Source organism: Solea senegalensis, linkage group LG20 (assembly GCF_019176455.1).
Source record: "Solea senegalensis isolate Sse05_10M linkage group LG20, IFAPA_SoseM_1, whole genome shotgun sequence".
Taxonomy (NCBI): domain Eukaryota; kingdom Metazoa; phylum Chordata; class Actinopteri; order Pleuronectiformes; family Soleidae; genus Solea; species Solea senegalensis.
In genome coordinates this window covers 18830539-18846723 of record NC_058039.1, presented here as the reverse complement: position 1 = coordinate 18846723, position 16185 = coordinate 18830539, and the positions used below count along the sequence as shown (strand labels likewise).

The 16185-nt window shown below is 41.0% G+C and overlaps 1 long non-coding RNA gene across 2 annotated transcripts in view; it reads left to right on the top strand.

Moving 5' to 3' along the window:
- The window catches only part of LOC122786672, a 5740-nt gene extending 861 nt beyond the window's left edge, over positions 1 to 4879 (top strand). Inside the window, exons 1-2 of one of the 2 annotated variants that reach the window (XR_006362469.1) lie at positions 1878 to 2202; positions 3668 to 4879. This is a non-coding gene — a long non-coding RNA (uncharacterized LOC122786672). Of the gene's footprint in view, positions 1 to 1877; positions 2203 to 3667 lie in introns of those variants that run through there. The other variant, XR_006362470.1, reaches the window with a different exon arrangement.
- Positions 4880 to 16185: the final 11306 nt, after the last annotated feature.

Genomic DNA, 16185 nt, shown 5'->3' with positions numbered 1-16185 from the left:
AGAGGACACAGTTATGAATTGAGTGAACTACATAACTGATATCTCTTTGACTATGGAGAATGATTGACTTCACACAAAGAAACTCACACAATTGTATTGTCTTTTTGATATCAAAATTATTATTTGCAAAAAAAAAATATATATAGATACATAGATTAAAGAAAAAAAAAAAAACAGTTGGCAACTTGTACAAAACTTCCCCAACAGAAATGATAGTAATAAAAAAAAATACTCTGCCCACTAATTTATTAGTGCAGTTAATGTTGAGCTAAAAAAAAAATATTTTGAACTCCGTGGAAATCCTTGGTGTAGGAAAAATCTTACTGGGTGAGCAACCGACGTTCATCCAGAACCCAGGCCTGAAGTTCAGAATCCCGCCTGTAGCTTGGCCACAATCTTCTTCCCCTCCTTGCAGGGTGACTCCGTCCCTCTTCGCTCAGGTACGGCGCTTTTCCTCGCTCGCTCGCTCGCTCTCTCTCTCTCTCGACGCACACACACACACCAGCCGCGCTATGTGACGTCCTTCTCCTAATGTGAATATACAATGAGTGTCAGACACCACCATAAAAAGTCCACTAAAATATTTCCACTCATAAGGAGCTGACTTATGACGTCCTTCTCCTTCAACAGTCGGATCGGAAAGAAAAAAAAAATATAACAAGCGTATCCCAGAAACCACCTGGTGGACTTGACCGTAAACTGCCCGAAACTGCTGTAATTGTTGGAAATCATAACAAGACAGTGAAAAATAATATAATGGTGCCTGATAGCAGTTTAAATTGAATTAATTAACTACTTCATCATCACAAATACAGTAATCCTCACTAAGGGTGGGTTACATTTACGATGTAAATATGTTTATGTGTATCCATGTGTTTAATGAAAGAGATTTAAAAAAAAAACCTGTATATCTTTCCAGTTCAACTGTATAAGGTGAAAAAACTCAAATATTATATATATAAAAAAGAAAATACAAAACGTTATGACCACTTCTAGGGTTATTCTACAGATAATCAGTGCAAACTAGATGTACAGCTATTGTTATCATCCCCTATAAACATTATTAGCCTACTCAAAACATGCAATATTTTAATTTAATATAATTCACAAAAAGGACAGCTGTTAGTTTAGTCTGCACTACAAATTCATATTGAAACAATACATCTCTGTAAATACACCTTAATGTAAAAGCCCCATTGAAGTCCATTACCATTCCTCACATGGAGTTAACGACTGTCCTAAAGTACATAAGAAATTATTCATTTCATGCTTTTGTTACATCTAGGTTACTGTAATTCCTTATTATCAGGATGTTGTGTGTTAGAATCCTTCAGTTCATTCAAAATGCTGCAGCATGAGTTCTGACAGGAACTAGAAAGAGAGACCATATAACTCCAGTGTTAGCTTCTCTACACTGGCTCCACGTACAGTTTAGAATTCAATTTAAAATCCTCCTCCTCACGTACAAAGCACTTAATGGTCACGCCCCTTCATACCTGAAAGACCTAGTCTTACCTTATCACCCTAATAGACCACTTGGGTCACAAAATACAGGTTTACTTGTGGTTCCCAGAGTCTGTAAGAGTATAATGGGAGGCAGATCCTTCAGTTACCAGGCTCCTCCTCTCCTGTGGAAGCAGCTTCCAATGACAGTTCGGGAGGCGGAGCCTCTCTCTGTATATAAAGTTAAACTTATAACTTTCCTTTTTGATAAAGCTTATAGTTAGAGCTGGTTCAGGGAAACCTGGACCATCTCTTAGTTATGCTGCTATAGAACTAAACTGCTGGGGGATTTTCCTGTGGTGCACGCACATTCACTCTCTCACACTCAGGGTATGAATATGACTTTTTATATGTCATTAACCTTGTCTCTTTCTCTCCCTAGTTTGTGTCTTTCCTTCCTTCTGTGGCAACATGTAGTTAGTTGTCCTGATAACTGTCAGGTGTGCTGCAGTTCCAACCAATCACGGTGGGAGACCGTGTGTAAAGCCCCTGTCAGGCTTCTGCTTGCTGGAGGCTGGGTCGCGTCACTCCTGTGCTTCCTCCATGTCCGCGTCCGTGTGGTGACAGGTTCGCTTGGGTGTTGCTGCTGGCTGCGCGCTGTTCACCGCTCCGTGTGCCACTCACTGTCTGCCGCTGGTCGCTCTCGGGGAGCGTCGATCCCTCTGTTCCACGCTGTGTTGGCCGGGATTGCCTGACCGGGTGACTGACTGTAGCGGCGCAGCGCCGACTAATCCGCCCATAGAACCGCTGCTGCTTTGCTGCTGCTCTGTTTCTTGCCTTCTTTGCCTCATTTAAAGAAATCATTTGGACTGATCGCTGTGCCTCACTGGAACTGTGTGTTTGCGGGACTAATTGTTTCGCTTGACTTTGATTAGTCTTACGTCGGACACTCACCGCTCCGCCATGGTCGACTCGGGTTCTGATCGCCTTGTCCGCTTATTCGACTGGCGATAGTGTCCGTGCCTGTGTGTGACACTGTGTGTGTGACACTGTGTGTGTGACACTGTGTGTGTGTGACACTGTGTGTTACTGTGTGTGTGACACTGCGTGTGTGTGACACTGTGTGACACTGTGTGTGACACTGTGTGTGACACTGTGTGTGGACACTGTGTGTGTGTGACACTGTGTGTGCGTGACACCGTGTGTGTGACACTGTGTGTGTGACACCGTGTGTGTGACACTGTGTGTGTGTGATACTGTGTGTGACACTGTGTGACGCTGCGTGACACTGTGTGGACACTGTGTGTGATACCGTGTGTGTGGACGCTGTGTGTGTGTGACGCCAGGTGACACTGTGTGTGTGACACTGTGTGTGTGTGACCCCTGTGTGTGTGACACTGTGTGTGTGTGACTTCTGTGTGTGTGTGACACTGTGTGTGTGGACGCTGTGTGTGTGGACGCTGTGTGTGACGCTGTGTGTGACACTGTGTGTGTGTGACCCTCAGGTGACACTGTGTGTGTGTGACACTGTGTGTGACACTGTGTGTGTGACCTGTGTGTGACACTGTGTGTGACCCTGTGTGTGTGACCCTGTGTGTGACACTGTGTGTGTGCTCGTGTGTGTGCTCAGGTGACACTGTGTGTAACACTGTGTGTGACACTGTGTGTGACACTGTGTGTGTGACACTGTGTGTGTGGACACTGTGTGTGTGACACTGTGTGTGTGACTGTGTGTGTGACACTGTGTGTGTGTGACACTGTGTGTGACACTGTGTGCGTGACACTGTGTGTGACACTGTGTGTGACACTGTGTGTGTGACACTGTGTGTGTGACACTGTGTGTGTGACACTGTGTGTGACACTGTGTGTGTGTGACACTGTGTGTGTGTGACACTGTGTGTGACACTGTGTGTGTGTGACACTGTGTGTGTACTTGCATGAAAGTTTCTTTTTCCTTTGTTGATTTTGTTCCTTTGTGGTAATCTCTTTAATTTTGTTTGTAATTTGTTTTGGTGTAACCCATAAATACGATTATTCTATTGGTTTTGTGTTTATAGTTGGGTTATTATGGGCTGCATTTCAATTGTGGTTATATAGAATTTTGCTTATTCATTGTGTTTAATCAGTATAGATGCTGTACATTTAATTCTTTAATTTCTCTTTTGTTATTAGTTATTGTTTTGTTTTTTTCTAATTGGTTGCTCTCTGGTCGCCTCCCACTCAGGTGCTGAGCCTACAGTGGTGGATTGGTGTCCTGGTCACGGTGTCCCCTTTGTATTGTGTTTGCACTTAACTTCTTTGTTTTGTTTACTTTTATTTGCTTCACGTGTGGTGTTCCTGGGATCCTCTTTCCCTTTGGATACGGTTTCTCAAGGTAGGTCTCAGCACTGATTGGCTCCCCTTATGTCCCCTTAAGTGAGTCATTTTTACATTATTTTTAAAACAGAAATTTATGTAATTGTTGCCAGACAATGCCACCTTGGGAATTTCACCCAGGGATTTCTTATAAGTGGACTAACCCAAATGAAGGAAGGCACTGAGGTCTGTTATGCAACGAGACAGACGGCAGTTCGATAATACCAAATACTTTTATTTATACAAATTTCTGTTTTAAAAATAATGTAAGATATTACTCACTTAAGGGGAGCCAATCAGTATAAAAGTAAAAGTAAAAAAACCAAAGAAGCTACCAACTAACACAATACAAAGGGGACACCGTGACCAGGACTTTGCCCCCGGAGATGTTCGTCGTAGATGATTCTGCACTTCGTGGACTCGTGGATCACTGGGAGAGTTGTGCAAGCAGTTCCAGATCAAAGAGGACTTGTGTGCCAGATTTGTATCAAAACAAGGACTGGGTTTTTGGATAGACCCATCACGAAGGTTTGTCTTCAAGAGGCAGAAGAGCCATGAAGACTTGCAGATTTTAAAAGAACTAACATACGTGGACTTGGACTATTTTGTAGGTTGGATTGATTATTTAGACTATACAGTAGATTTCCTGGTTGTTAGAAATATGAGATGTTTTTCTTTTCTGACATTTAGCATTTTGTCTCCCACATATTAGCAGTTATGTAATTATTGCTTCAGCATAATTAGGGGCCGGAATGTAGGAGTCATACATGTAAGTTAGACCTAAGTGTTGAGTTAATGCTGGAATTGGTGCACATGGGTGATGGATGTGTCACTACCGCGAGTATGGAGGAATAAATCACTGCTGTCCCCAGTTCACTGGTTGCTGGTTGTCAGTCATGACGTAGGGTGAGCACGGTGGAGCGGTGAAATCTTTTGTTGTCCGCATCAATGCGTGTTTTGTTTGCTGTGTGTATTATTTCTCTCTTTGCTGAAAAGCCACGAGTGTCGTGCAGAGTTTGGCGTGATGAATAAAGAGTGGTAGAGCCACAGAGACACGCCTTCGTGTGCGCGTCATCACTTAGCTCCTGTGTTTAGCCTCCAGCGGCTTGTTTTTGAAATGATTTAACATCAATCAGCTGCTATACTACTCTAAAGTACTAAAATATAAGTGTAAAATACTATCAGACAAAAAACATCCAACATAATGAATGAAATATCATTGAAATAAGAGGAACATTCAATCAATAAATCCCTTCAATGTAACTGGGATTAAAGGCTTTAATGAACAAAAGGTGTTTAGAACACTTGTAATCATTGGTAGCAACTATAGGTGAGAAGAAAAGTGCAATTATTGGCGTTTGAACATCGTTGGTTTGAAATAAGTGAGCAAAGATGCTTCAGAAACGTTCCATTTCAATCAACTCTGCGTCCTATTTTGAGTCACTTGGCTCCAGCGTCTGCTCAACAACTATCACTGTCAGTGGGTCAAAACAGCAGAAAACCCGCGCACCACCGCCACCGTGTGGCAGACATGTGAAGTGCGAGTAACACGACAAAACTGGAAATTGGAAATATTGAGATCACAAAGAAAATATAATATCTTTGGAGAAGATTTGTTTGATGCACTTTTGAAAAGACAATAAAGGGTGTGTGACGTTTTATTAGGAATTTGAATGCTCTCAAAGTTACAGCTTCCAACTAGGAGATGTGGAACATTAGGAGTGATGTGAGTCGAGTTTGAAATAATCCCTTGAATTCAATTCAAAGTAGGATTAGGGATGGCTTTCATTATGGATGCAAAGGAATTACGATTAACGACTAGATCATATTTAAGGCGAAAATGTTCATGTGTCATCACACACTAAATGAATTAAAGAGCAAATACCTTTATCCATGCAGTTCTTGTTATACAGCGACTTGTTTTTAATTGTAATGTATCTATTTGTTACGAGGGGTGAAATTATGATTGTACAAAAGTTTCCAATATAAAAGGACTTGCTGGTGAAACAGGGATCATTTAACAGGACGTTTCTGAATAGTGATCCCTCGTTTATCGCGGGGTTACGCTCAAAAAATAACAGGCGAAATCAGCTTTATTTTTTTACAATTATTATATATGTTTTAAGGCTGTAAAACCCCTCAGCACACACTTTATACACTTTTCTCAGACAGACATTAGCATTTTCTCACATTTCTCACTAGTTTAAACACTCTCAAAGTTCAAACCTTCGTAGATTTTAAAACATAAAAGTATGTATGTCTGACGGCACTGAAAGATAAAGTGATGCTCAATTGAGTCAAGTTTATAAAAGTCAAGAAACAAATGAAGCCGTCATCTTCTATTAAATCTAGATTATAATCTAGGAGATGGATCACCAAACAGATGCTGTTGTGAATGGATCCATCCTTTATAAATCAAGATTGGGAGTCACTGATTTTGTCTAGATTACTTTTGAATTTATTGGCATGCACAAGCGTTACAATCTTATAATCAGTGTTTAATAAAGTGATAGTTCTAAGATTTTGAAGTCTTTACCCGGTTTGAGGATTAAAGTAATCACACCTTGTTTCATAGTGGGAGGGAACGACAGATTATCAGTAGCTTCCTTCAACATGAGAGCAAAAAGATTTTTGAGTAAGTCCCAAAAATGTGGGTAGAAATGAGATGTAAGGTCATCACAGCCAGGAGATTTATATAAAGACAAGCTCAAAAATATTAATATCAGCTTCACAGAACTCTGCAAACTCCTCATCTGTACAGAGGATAAGATCTTTGATATGGTGACAAAAGGAGTCTGAATCTGCTGCAGAGTGTCATCTAGTGTCAAAGGAAGTTATTTCCTTAGTAATCAAGGTTGGATCTGTACATAGTTGGTTTTGAATCAGTCAGGTTTTCATTGAATTTCTTTTTTCTAAACGACAAAAATAAGCTGTGCTTCTTTCACCGTCTTCTATCCATTTATGGTGCATTTCCACAGGCTCTACTCGCCGCGCCTCGCCTCGGCACGGTTTAAGTAGCGTTTCCACTAGCATTAAAACAGTCAGAGAGTAAGAGGTGCCTTATTACAATAAGTATTCATTTCTTTAATTAAATCAAGTTCTGCCAGTTTGTTACTTCTGTTAAATGCTTTCCCAAAATGAATGGAAAATTCATAAAACTTTTAATTTGAAAAACTCCCACTTTGAAACATAGGATAGTATAGTGTCAATTACTGATTTTATGCCATCACAATATGCTTGACAATTTAATAAGGGTGAATTGAATTTCCAATAGCCCTTGTTTCTATAATGACCACCAGGGGGTTTAAAACTCAACTCAATAACAGAGCTGCTGACTTACAGCAGTGTGAAACAGAATGCATCATTGAAGCAGAAATGATCCAGAAGTCAGTTCTGGATTTGAATCATTATTCAGTTTGAACCAGGATTATTGTTTAGTGTCAGGGTGTTTAAAGCGCCAAGGATCTACTAAATTATGATTGCCACAGAAATCACCCAAATATTCATCATAATCCATATTGTAAACTCCTCCCACAATTACATTTGCAAGTGGATAGGTAAGTCTAAGATTTTCAATATTATCAGAAAGCTCTGTAAGTAATAGTTTGTTTTTCGAGCTGGTTGTTGAAGCCATAGACATTAACAAGAATACTATACTGATCATCAATATTCAAACACAGATTAGCCAGTGACCATTGTTACTGGATTTAGAGGCCACCAATTTACCAGTAGTTACAGAACAGAATGGCCAGCCCGGCTGATTTCGTGGACCCATGGTCAAAAATAATTTTTACATTACATTGTCATTTAGCAGACGCTTTTATCCAAAGCCACTTACAATAAGTGCATTTAAACATTTGGGTACAAACAAGAGAAGAGAAGTAAGTAAGAGCTTCAAGTAGAACAAACTATGAAGTGCTAGTCATAAGTGCGATGTATAAGCAAGTTTCTTTGTTTAGTTTTTTTTTTGTCGTTGTCTTAGTCGAGGTAGAGTCGGAAGAAATGTGCTTTTAGTCGGCGGCGGAAGATGTGGAGGCTTTCTGCTGTCTGGATGTTGATGGGGAGCTCGTTCCATCATTTGTGAGCGAGGACAGTGAACAGTCTAGAGTTCTGTGAATGCCTCTGCGATCCTCTCAGTGAGGGGGCAGCGAGCCGGATTGCAGATGCAGAGCGGAGGGGGCGGGCTGGGGTGTAGGTTTGGATCATGTCCTGGATGTAGGCTGGACCGGATCCTTGTGTAGCATGGAACGCAAGCACTAGAGTCTTGAAGCGGTGTAGTAACATCGTCACGTTTGCGGATGATACAACGGTGATTGGCCTCATCAGTAACAACAATAAGACAGCCTACAGGGAGGAAGTGAAACATCTGGCCACTCGGTGCGCTGACAACGACCAGCAAAACAAAGGAGCTCATCGTGGACTTCAGGAGAGAAAGAAGAAACACGAACGACCCCCTTCACATCAACGGGATGGCTGTTGAACGTGTTCCCAGCTTTAAGTTCCTGGGGACCCACATCACAGAGGACCTCTCCTGGTCCACCAACACCTCCAGTCTGGTCAAGAAGGCTCATCAACGCCTCTTTTTCCTGAGGATCCCGTAGCTTCACCACCTGCCCTCAGACTTTCTGAGGAACTTCTACCACTGTGTGATCGAAAGCATCCTGACAAACTGTGTTACAGTCTGGTACGGAAACTGCTCCGTCACAGACCGTAAGGCACTACAGAGGGTGGTCAAAACCGCAGGACTCCACTTCCTGCCATAGAGGACGTTCAGAGGAAACGCTGTGTGCGTCACGCTCACAGCATCCTCAAAGCCTCTGGGACAGAACCAGCAGACTGTCTGCCTTCTCAACTCTGCCCCCCGATCTCTGTATTCTGCCTCCCTTCCGATCTCTGCCCCTCACTGACCCCCCTGCACAACACCTCACACCAATTACCCCCCCTTTGAATTCTGCCCACCGAAGAATGTCTCCTCTTGTTTGTTTATTTATTTATGATGTGGAATGTTCATACCACCTCAATAAACCTTTAAAATATGTCCATAATCTAAAATATTATTATTATTAGTAAAATATTCTGTAAATTAGCATTTATCCATATGTCTGTTAATATAGCGCATTCACTGCACCTTATCTGTATATAATAATCTGCACAATATAATTGTATTTATAGCGCTCATTTATATTCATGTTTGTTTTTTTATATTTATACTTATTCATAGAACAAATCTACTCTGTACATATATATTCATATTCTTGCACTTCTGGTGAGATGCAAACCTCATTTCGTTACCCGAAACTTGTATTTGAGGAATGACAATAAAGTTAAATCTCATCTCGTGTCATGTCATCCAGCACAAACGAGGACGGGAAGGACCCTCAGGACAGAACAAACACAGCCGTCTGCACCTGAAAATGCTCCCTCCTCTTCTTCCTCTTCTTGGGAAGCCGCAGGAGGGGCAGAAAGAAGTTTCCAACTTCCAATGATGGAGGTGGTGGGACTGGATGGTGAACCTGTACTGGTTTATTGGCCTTGGACTTGAATTGAAGCCTCTGTTAAGCATCTGTCCAAACCAGAGGATGGGGGTGCTGCTTTTGTTGCACAGTTTCTGACTTTCTGTAATGATTTCAGACCAACAATGTCTGAAATTAGACGCCTGTTACAAACACGAATGGACACTCTGGACTTCCACAAACTCTTAGACAAAAGCAGAGCAGAGGAGAGATGTGTACATCACGACTGGGTCTGTGACTGCGGTGCTGTGAGAGGCATTGCCGACGCCATACTGACTATATTTCCTGTGTCAATTAACATGACGACACTTGCGAAGTGCGTTCAAAAGAAAGATGAGGACACGAGTACATATTTGTCTCGCTTCATGGAGACATGTGACCTGCATACTGGTGTCAAACGTCCCGAGAACTACGAGCGAGGGGAAAAAGAGACATGGGAGGGAATTATGTGTACTTTTTTCATACAAGGACTCCTGCCAGAGGTTTCATCGGCTGTAAAAGTCGCATGCGTTCAATATCATTTAGCACGCCTCTCTGAACTGGCACGCCACGCTTTACATGCAGAGACACTCCTCGCACAACAGGCTAAAGAGACAGAAGAAGAAGAAAGGCGTCTCAAAGAGAAGAGAGAAAATAAGAGAGGAGTGGAAGACATGAAGAACCTCCAAGTGGAGAGATAATCAGTACAAACAACGAGACACATATTCTGAGTGGAATCACGTTGACTATGAGACACTGGAGCAGAGACTGCCCTAGGTGGACAAACAGAGGCGGTGCTAGAGGGGGCCAAAGAAGGGGTGGCAACTATCGTCGCAGCGGAGACTACGGCCGCCCACCTTACAGCGGCATGACGTCACAGTGACTACAGGGGGAGGACGGCGGTGAGGGAGGCCAGTGGAGGACCTGACCGCTGATACCTCTGAGACAGGTTATGCACACACACACACACACTCACACACTCACACACTCACGCAAAGAGGAAATGTGACACACACACACTGATACAACACACCAGTGATCATTTAGTTGCTAAGACGACACCTGTTGTTGGCATCTATGCTCAGCATGAAAAAGAGAGGTTTGGAGCTTTGAATGTCGATGGTGAAGACGTTGAGTTCCTGTGGTGCAACACACTCATGTTTGAGGATGACACACTTTGAACACAAACCTCCTAAACTGAGTGGCAGACATGTTTTTATCACAGCAGCAAATGGTCAAAGTGTAAGAGAACATTTCACCACTCCTCTCAAATGTATGCATGGTGACGATAATTCATGTCAACATTCATTCATACTGTCACCTCACTGTGCTGTGAATCTCCTGGGCAGAGATTTGATGTGTCAGCTTTGTCTGTCACTCATTTCAACACTAGAGGGCATCAGAGTTCATCCTACCACAGACTTGAGTTTCAACATGTGTCAGCCAGTGTTTGAGCGTCTGTATGAGTGTGAATGGAAACTAACAGATGAAGCTGTACGCACGCGTTTCTCACACACACACACACACACACAGAACATTTGCATTGCATTGTACACATTGCAGAAAGACAGGACAACATGTTGGAAGTAAATTGGAATGAACACACTGCTGATGTTAAGGTGTCACACACCATATGCTGGGACTGTCATGATAGCTTCCTGCTTGTTGATCTTACACCATCACACATCTCACCTTCTCGACATGAGCACAGTGAGTGGAAACATTTGGGATTCAAAGCTTCTAAGGCTGAACATGCAAGTGATTGGAAACCAACTAATGCACATGGGGTGCAGTATTCTGTGTCATGTGACCTTTTTAAAGCTGCATACACAGTTATAACTGACACAGAGCGCAGACTCAATCTGATTCAGAGTGAAATGAATGTCTCATTCATTTGTTTCACAAGAGGAAGCAAATGCTATTCCTGCACAAATATGATGTTGGACTAATGAAGAATTGTGATCCTGTCACTATTACTCCTAAATCACATTATAGACCATGCCAACAGCAGTATCCTCTCAAAAGAGAAGCTATTGAGGGAATAAGACCAGTGTTTAAATCAAGTGAAAATGCTCCTGTGCACACACCTATTTTCCCTGTGAAGAAAATCAGAGCTGAAGGTGAACCCACAGAATGGTGTTTTGTAGAGGATTTGCAGGCTGTGAATGCTGCAGTGCAGCCACGAGCTCCACATGTCCCAGATCCTTACACCATGTTGTCACAAATTCCTCAGAATTCATCAGTGTTTTCTGTTGTTGATCTTTCAAATGCATTGTTCAGTGTTCCTGTGCTTACAAAGTTACACTTTCACATGTTTATGTCAGTGTTATTGTGAAAGCTCCACCATTTACAACAGCAGTCTGAAAAGAAGTCTGGATTCACTCACTCTCAGCCCTGGCTCCGCCCTCCTGCAGTATGTTGATGGTCTTCTCATCTGCAGCCACACACACACACACACACACACACACACTGTCTAAACTCCAGTTTTGTCAGCCTGAGGTCACGTGATCTCTGAACAAGAGAAAACATTGTCCCCAAAAAAGCATTGAAGCAATTCAGAAAATTCCAAAACCACAAACAAAGAAACAAATGATGTCATGTTTGGGACTGAGTTCATATTGCAGGACTTTTATTCCTAACTATGCAGTGCTAGACAAGCCACTGTGAGATCTCACAACTGTGGTTAAAATGAATGTTCATGCCAGATGGACCTGGAATCCTGAAGCTGAGGAATCATTTCTGTATATGAAATTGACTCTTGATGGGGAAGTTCTTGGCTGGCTGGGATCGTTGGCCTCGTCCTCCCTGTCGTAATTCCACTGTGTGTTTGTTCCCTGTCTGAAGTCCGTGGTCAGTAAATGGATAGCTCACTCCTTTTACCTGCAGACCTTGAGTGAACCTGCCCCTGCTGCCCCTGCTGCCCCTGCTGTCAATAATGCCATTATTGAGGTTCTCACCGTTATGACTCTAACTGGGACTTTGATCTCAAACATGGAACCTGACCTTTAAGTTTTTATTTCTCTTTGATCATTGATGTTCCGGCTGGTATGATGTTTTTGATGTTTTGTTATAATCTGTTTGATTCTTTGATCAATTACGTTCATGAGTTCATTGGTTGATTAATGTTTTTCTTGATAGTAGATTAGTAAACATAACCACTGTGATATTTTAGCACAAGAAGAAGAGTGTTATTGATTTGATTTCATGTTTTTCATGTTTTGCTTGCTTTTACAGGTATCATGACCTTTTTCATAATTGAAATCACTTTCATGTGTCCATATAATGACGTTATGAAAGGTTTTTCATTGTTTTGTTTTACTTTTAGAAGTTTATATTCATGGTTTCTTTAATGATGTTTAGTGCCCTTATATGGGTTTTGTTTGTTAGTTTAACAAATGTTATTTTCTTTAACTTTGTCATTAATATATAATCAAAAGGGGGGAATTGTATCTTACATTACATACACATTCCTGTGACTTCATACTAGTCCATTAGGCCATCAGACACCTAATGACAATTTTGCCCCAACACTGACCCCTAGTGTTTGCTCATTGTGTTGAACTGTTGTGTTTCTCTGCTCTCCATGATGTCGTCTATGTACAGAGACCTGAGATCATGTGTGTAACAGAGGAACATGTGATTTGAACTGAATTGAATTAAACATTCTTGTAAACACGGAGGCCAATAATGATAAAAATGCCTTCTAAAATTCATCTGTGAAGCCGTCCGGACCGGGTGGTTTCCTGTTCTGCATGGATTTGATTGCTTCCAGTAATGTAGCTCTTCCAAATTGAGTTTTCTAATGCAGTTATTCAAGTTTAGCTATTTAAATTCAAATATAAATGATTCAAATTCAGTTTCTGGTGGCACATATTTCAGCCCATAAAACTCATCCCATAAGAAGATAAGAGGTTGCTTTCTTTTCATCTTGGGCGTCATGTCTGTTCGCCTTATTAAACATCTTGGAAAGGATGTGTTTAACACTTGAAAATGATATTATTGTATTGTATTGTAAATGAGTTCATTAGTTACATTAAATGAGACACATTTGCTCTTGTCACAGCTGATATTGTGATTTGGCTCAAGATCATTTGCTATCTATAAAAAGTGGGACCCATATAGAAAGTGTATAGCCTACATTTTTCACCCACCAGAAAAACAAATCATCCTATTAATGTTTATTATTGTCACACAATATCAAGAGAATGTGCTGAAGAGGGGAACAAGAAGTAGAATAAGTAATCCACAAAACTGACTAAGTGTGCATGAATGCATAATTAGCAATAAATCTCCAATGTTGACAGCAACTGTGCTTACTGAGCTGAGTTATTATGTTCTTGTTGTGGGAGAAAAAAAAAGAGCTGCACTCGACTTCATCCTGGATATGAGCGTTTAATATTTATGACTCTACTGGTGCAATGAAGGTTTTATGTCCAATTTGTCTCAGAAACTAATCAATGCATCGAGCTTCACTGGCAGGTGTTAGTGACCAGTCACAGTCACAGTGTAACCACAGCATCTGAGCTGTGCTTTAAGAAGCAAGAGACGGATTATAGCAAGGCTCAGCAGGGTGAGGGGGAGGTGGGGGCAGGGGGCGGGGACTCACGTATGCACTGATTACATTTGGTGAATATAACAAAGCCTGCTGAGTCAGGAGAAATGCTGTGGTTGTTGTGACCAGGCTGCATTGTGGCAGGAGGTACAGTGGCTGGAACATTGAGTGTCAACTTTAAACATACCGGTTTAAAAACTGCTCCTCTCCAGCAGGGGTCAGTGCTCTCAGGGACGATGAGTGGATCGTTCTGGAATGTAATCTGAAAGGGCAAAGTCATCTTCTCAAGAGGTGTGACCCACAGACATGGATCACAATTAATCAGACCAACGATCCATATGATGTTTGCAACAAATGTGCTCAATATACTAAATTATATCTAGTATGTTTATTTACTATATTATTATAATCATTCACTACCATAGGAGCAGAGGCTGAGATTGGAACCATACCTCCTGCATCTTGACAGGTTGTTGACTCCACTTCTTTTTGCAGTCCATGTGGAGCATCAGCTTTCATCTGGCTGTTGGAAACCTGCATCAGGTTGAATCAGAGTGTGTTTCTCTGAGAGCCCTCAAGAAAATGACTGTTTTACAAAAGGAATGAAAGGTGCACAGATGGAGCGAGAGAGGGAGAGAGAGAGAGAGAGACAAAGAGAGAGAGAGAGAGCACAGGGAACAAAGTGGTGACACTGAAGTCCACACACTCTGTTTCATCAAAGCAAATCTGATCTCCAGCAACAACAACAACTATCAGCTCTACTATTAGACAGGAACACATTTTTGTCCCGAGGCACAAACCGAGTACACTTCTGCTTAAAATATCTAATGTTATTCAAAAGAAGCAGGGCTTGTATTGCACCCTGCTGGCTTATTAATGAGAATACATGAGTTCTATAGGTTCAAACTGAGGACATCGTGAATCTGATCATGAAGAGAACTGTAATGAGCAGGTGTTTGTAGTAATCCATAAGAGAAAAAAGGAAAAAAGTAGACAGTTGGTGACTTTATCTGCTTACTCTTGTTATTTGTATGTACTATAAAAGCTCACTGAACTGGATAGAAGGCAATCTGTGTCAGTGCACAGGCCGGGCTTGGGTTTATTTATGACTAGTAAACATGTTTTGTGATTCCTTTAAATACTTTGAGTGACAATTGTTACATGATGGTGTGAGAACATCTAACAGTGCTTGTCTTCAACATCCTGCACTTTGAGACTTTTTTGATGATCTCTCTCTTTAAAAATCATCAAATCATCATCGTATATTTTTTGTGTGTAATTTCCTGTTTTATTTTTGAAATGTTACATCCCCCTTTATTTCTGATACATTTCTTTACTTCCTTTCAATGTTCCACCAGTTTTAATTTTCTCAGACTGTCCACACTGTTATATACAATTAATGAGATTGGATCTGTGTTCAGATATAACCAACCTGTTTGGTTTGACCTTCAGTCAGTCTTTAGCATTAGGAAATATTACTTATTATAAAGATAGAGCCATTACTAGTTCAAAGTCCAGGTATAGTTTCAAGTCTTATTCCTTTGCCAGTAAGAAACCAACCAGAGAGTTGTATGTCTTCCTGATTATAATGAAATGATGTAAAGATGTAAAGGCCATTAGACAGACAGTGTGTACATGCCTGTCTCTCTGTTCTCTTTTGCTAAGTATATGTATATAAATGTTCTTGAAGTGAACTCATCACAGAATCCAGGACCTTCTTAATGCTCTCCAAAACCTTGATCACAAAAAATGGAGGTGCATCATCCAGAGAACATCACAATAGAAACAAGATATGTTAATTAGAATCTGTGAAGTTAATTGGAATAGTTAGCATTCAAGCTCACTTTGACAGTTACAGATAAACTTAAGGGAAAGTTCATTATAATGAGTGAAAATCTGCCGCCACAGAAGAGAAGACAAGAAGCTCCTCACACACTGAAGACACGTAACAAAGGTTTGTACTGATAATATTGTCTGTTCATATAATAGCATTAGCATCTCTGTACGTCTCATCATACTGTAAGTGACAGATGTGTAATCTACAACATCACTGTGATGTGTTATCTCATTATCACAGTTGTTGTCTGAGTAACTTCAGCTGAATGATTATATGAAAACCTCCTGTAAATATGTATGCAGCATCAGTGGTGGGTTGTCAGGTATTTGGTTGTCAGGTTGTCAGGTATATACTGCTGGTATTTTTTTATTATTATTATTTATTTTTTTAATAATCAAATGAATGTGTGTCTGAACGTGTCAGTATGTTATGATTATATTTCCAGAAAGAATATGGTTATTTTTTGTGAAGCTGAGCTGGATTTTCCTGGATGTCATTAAACGCAT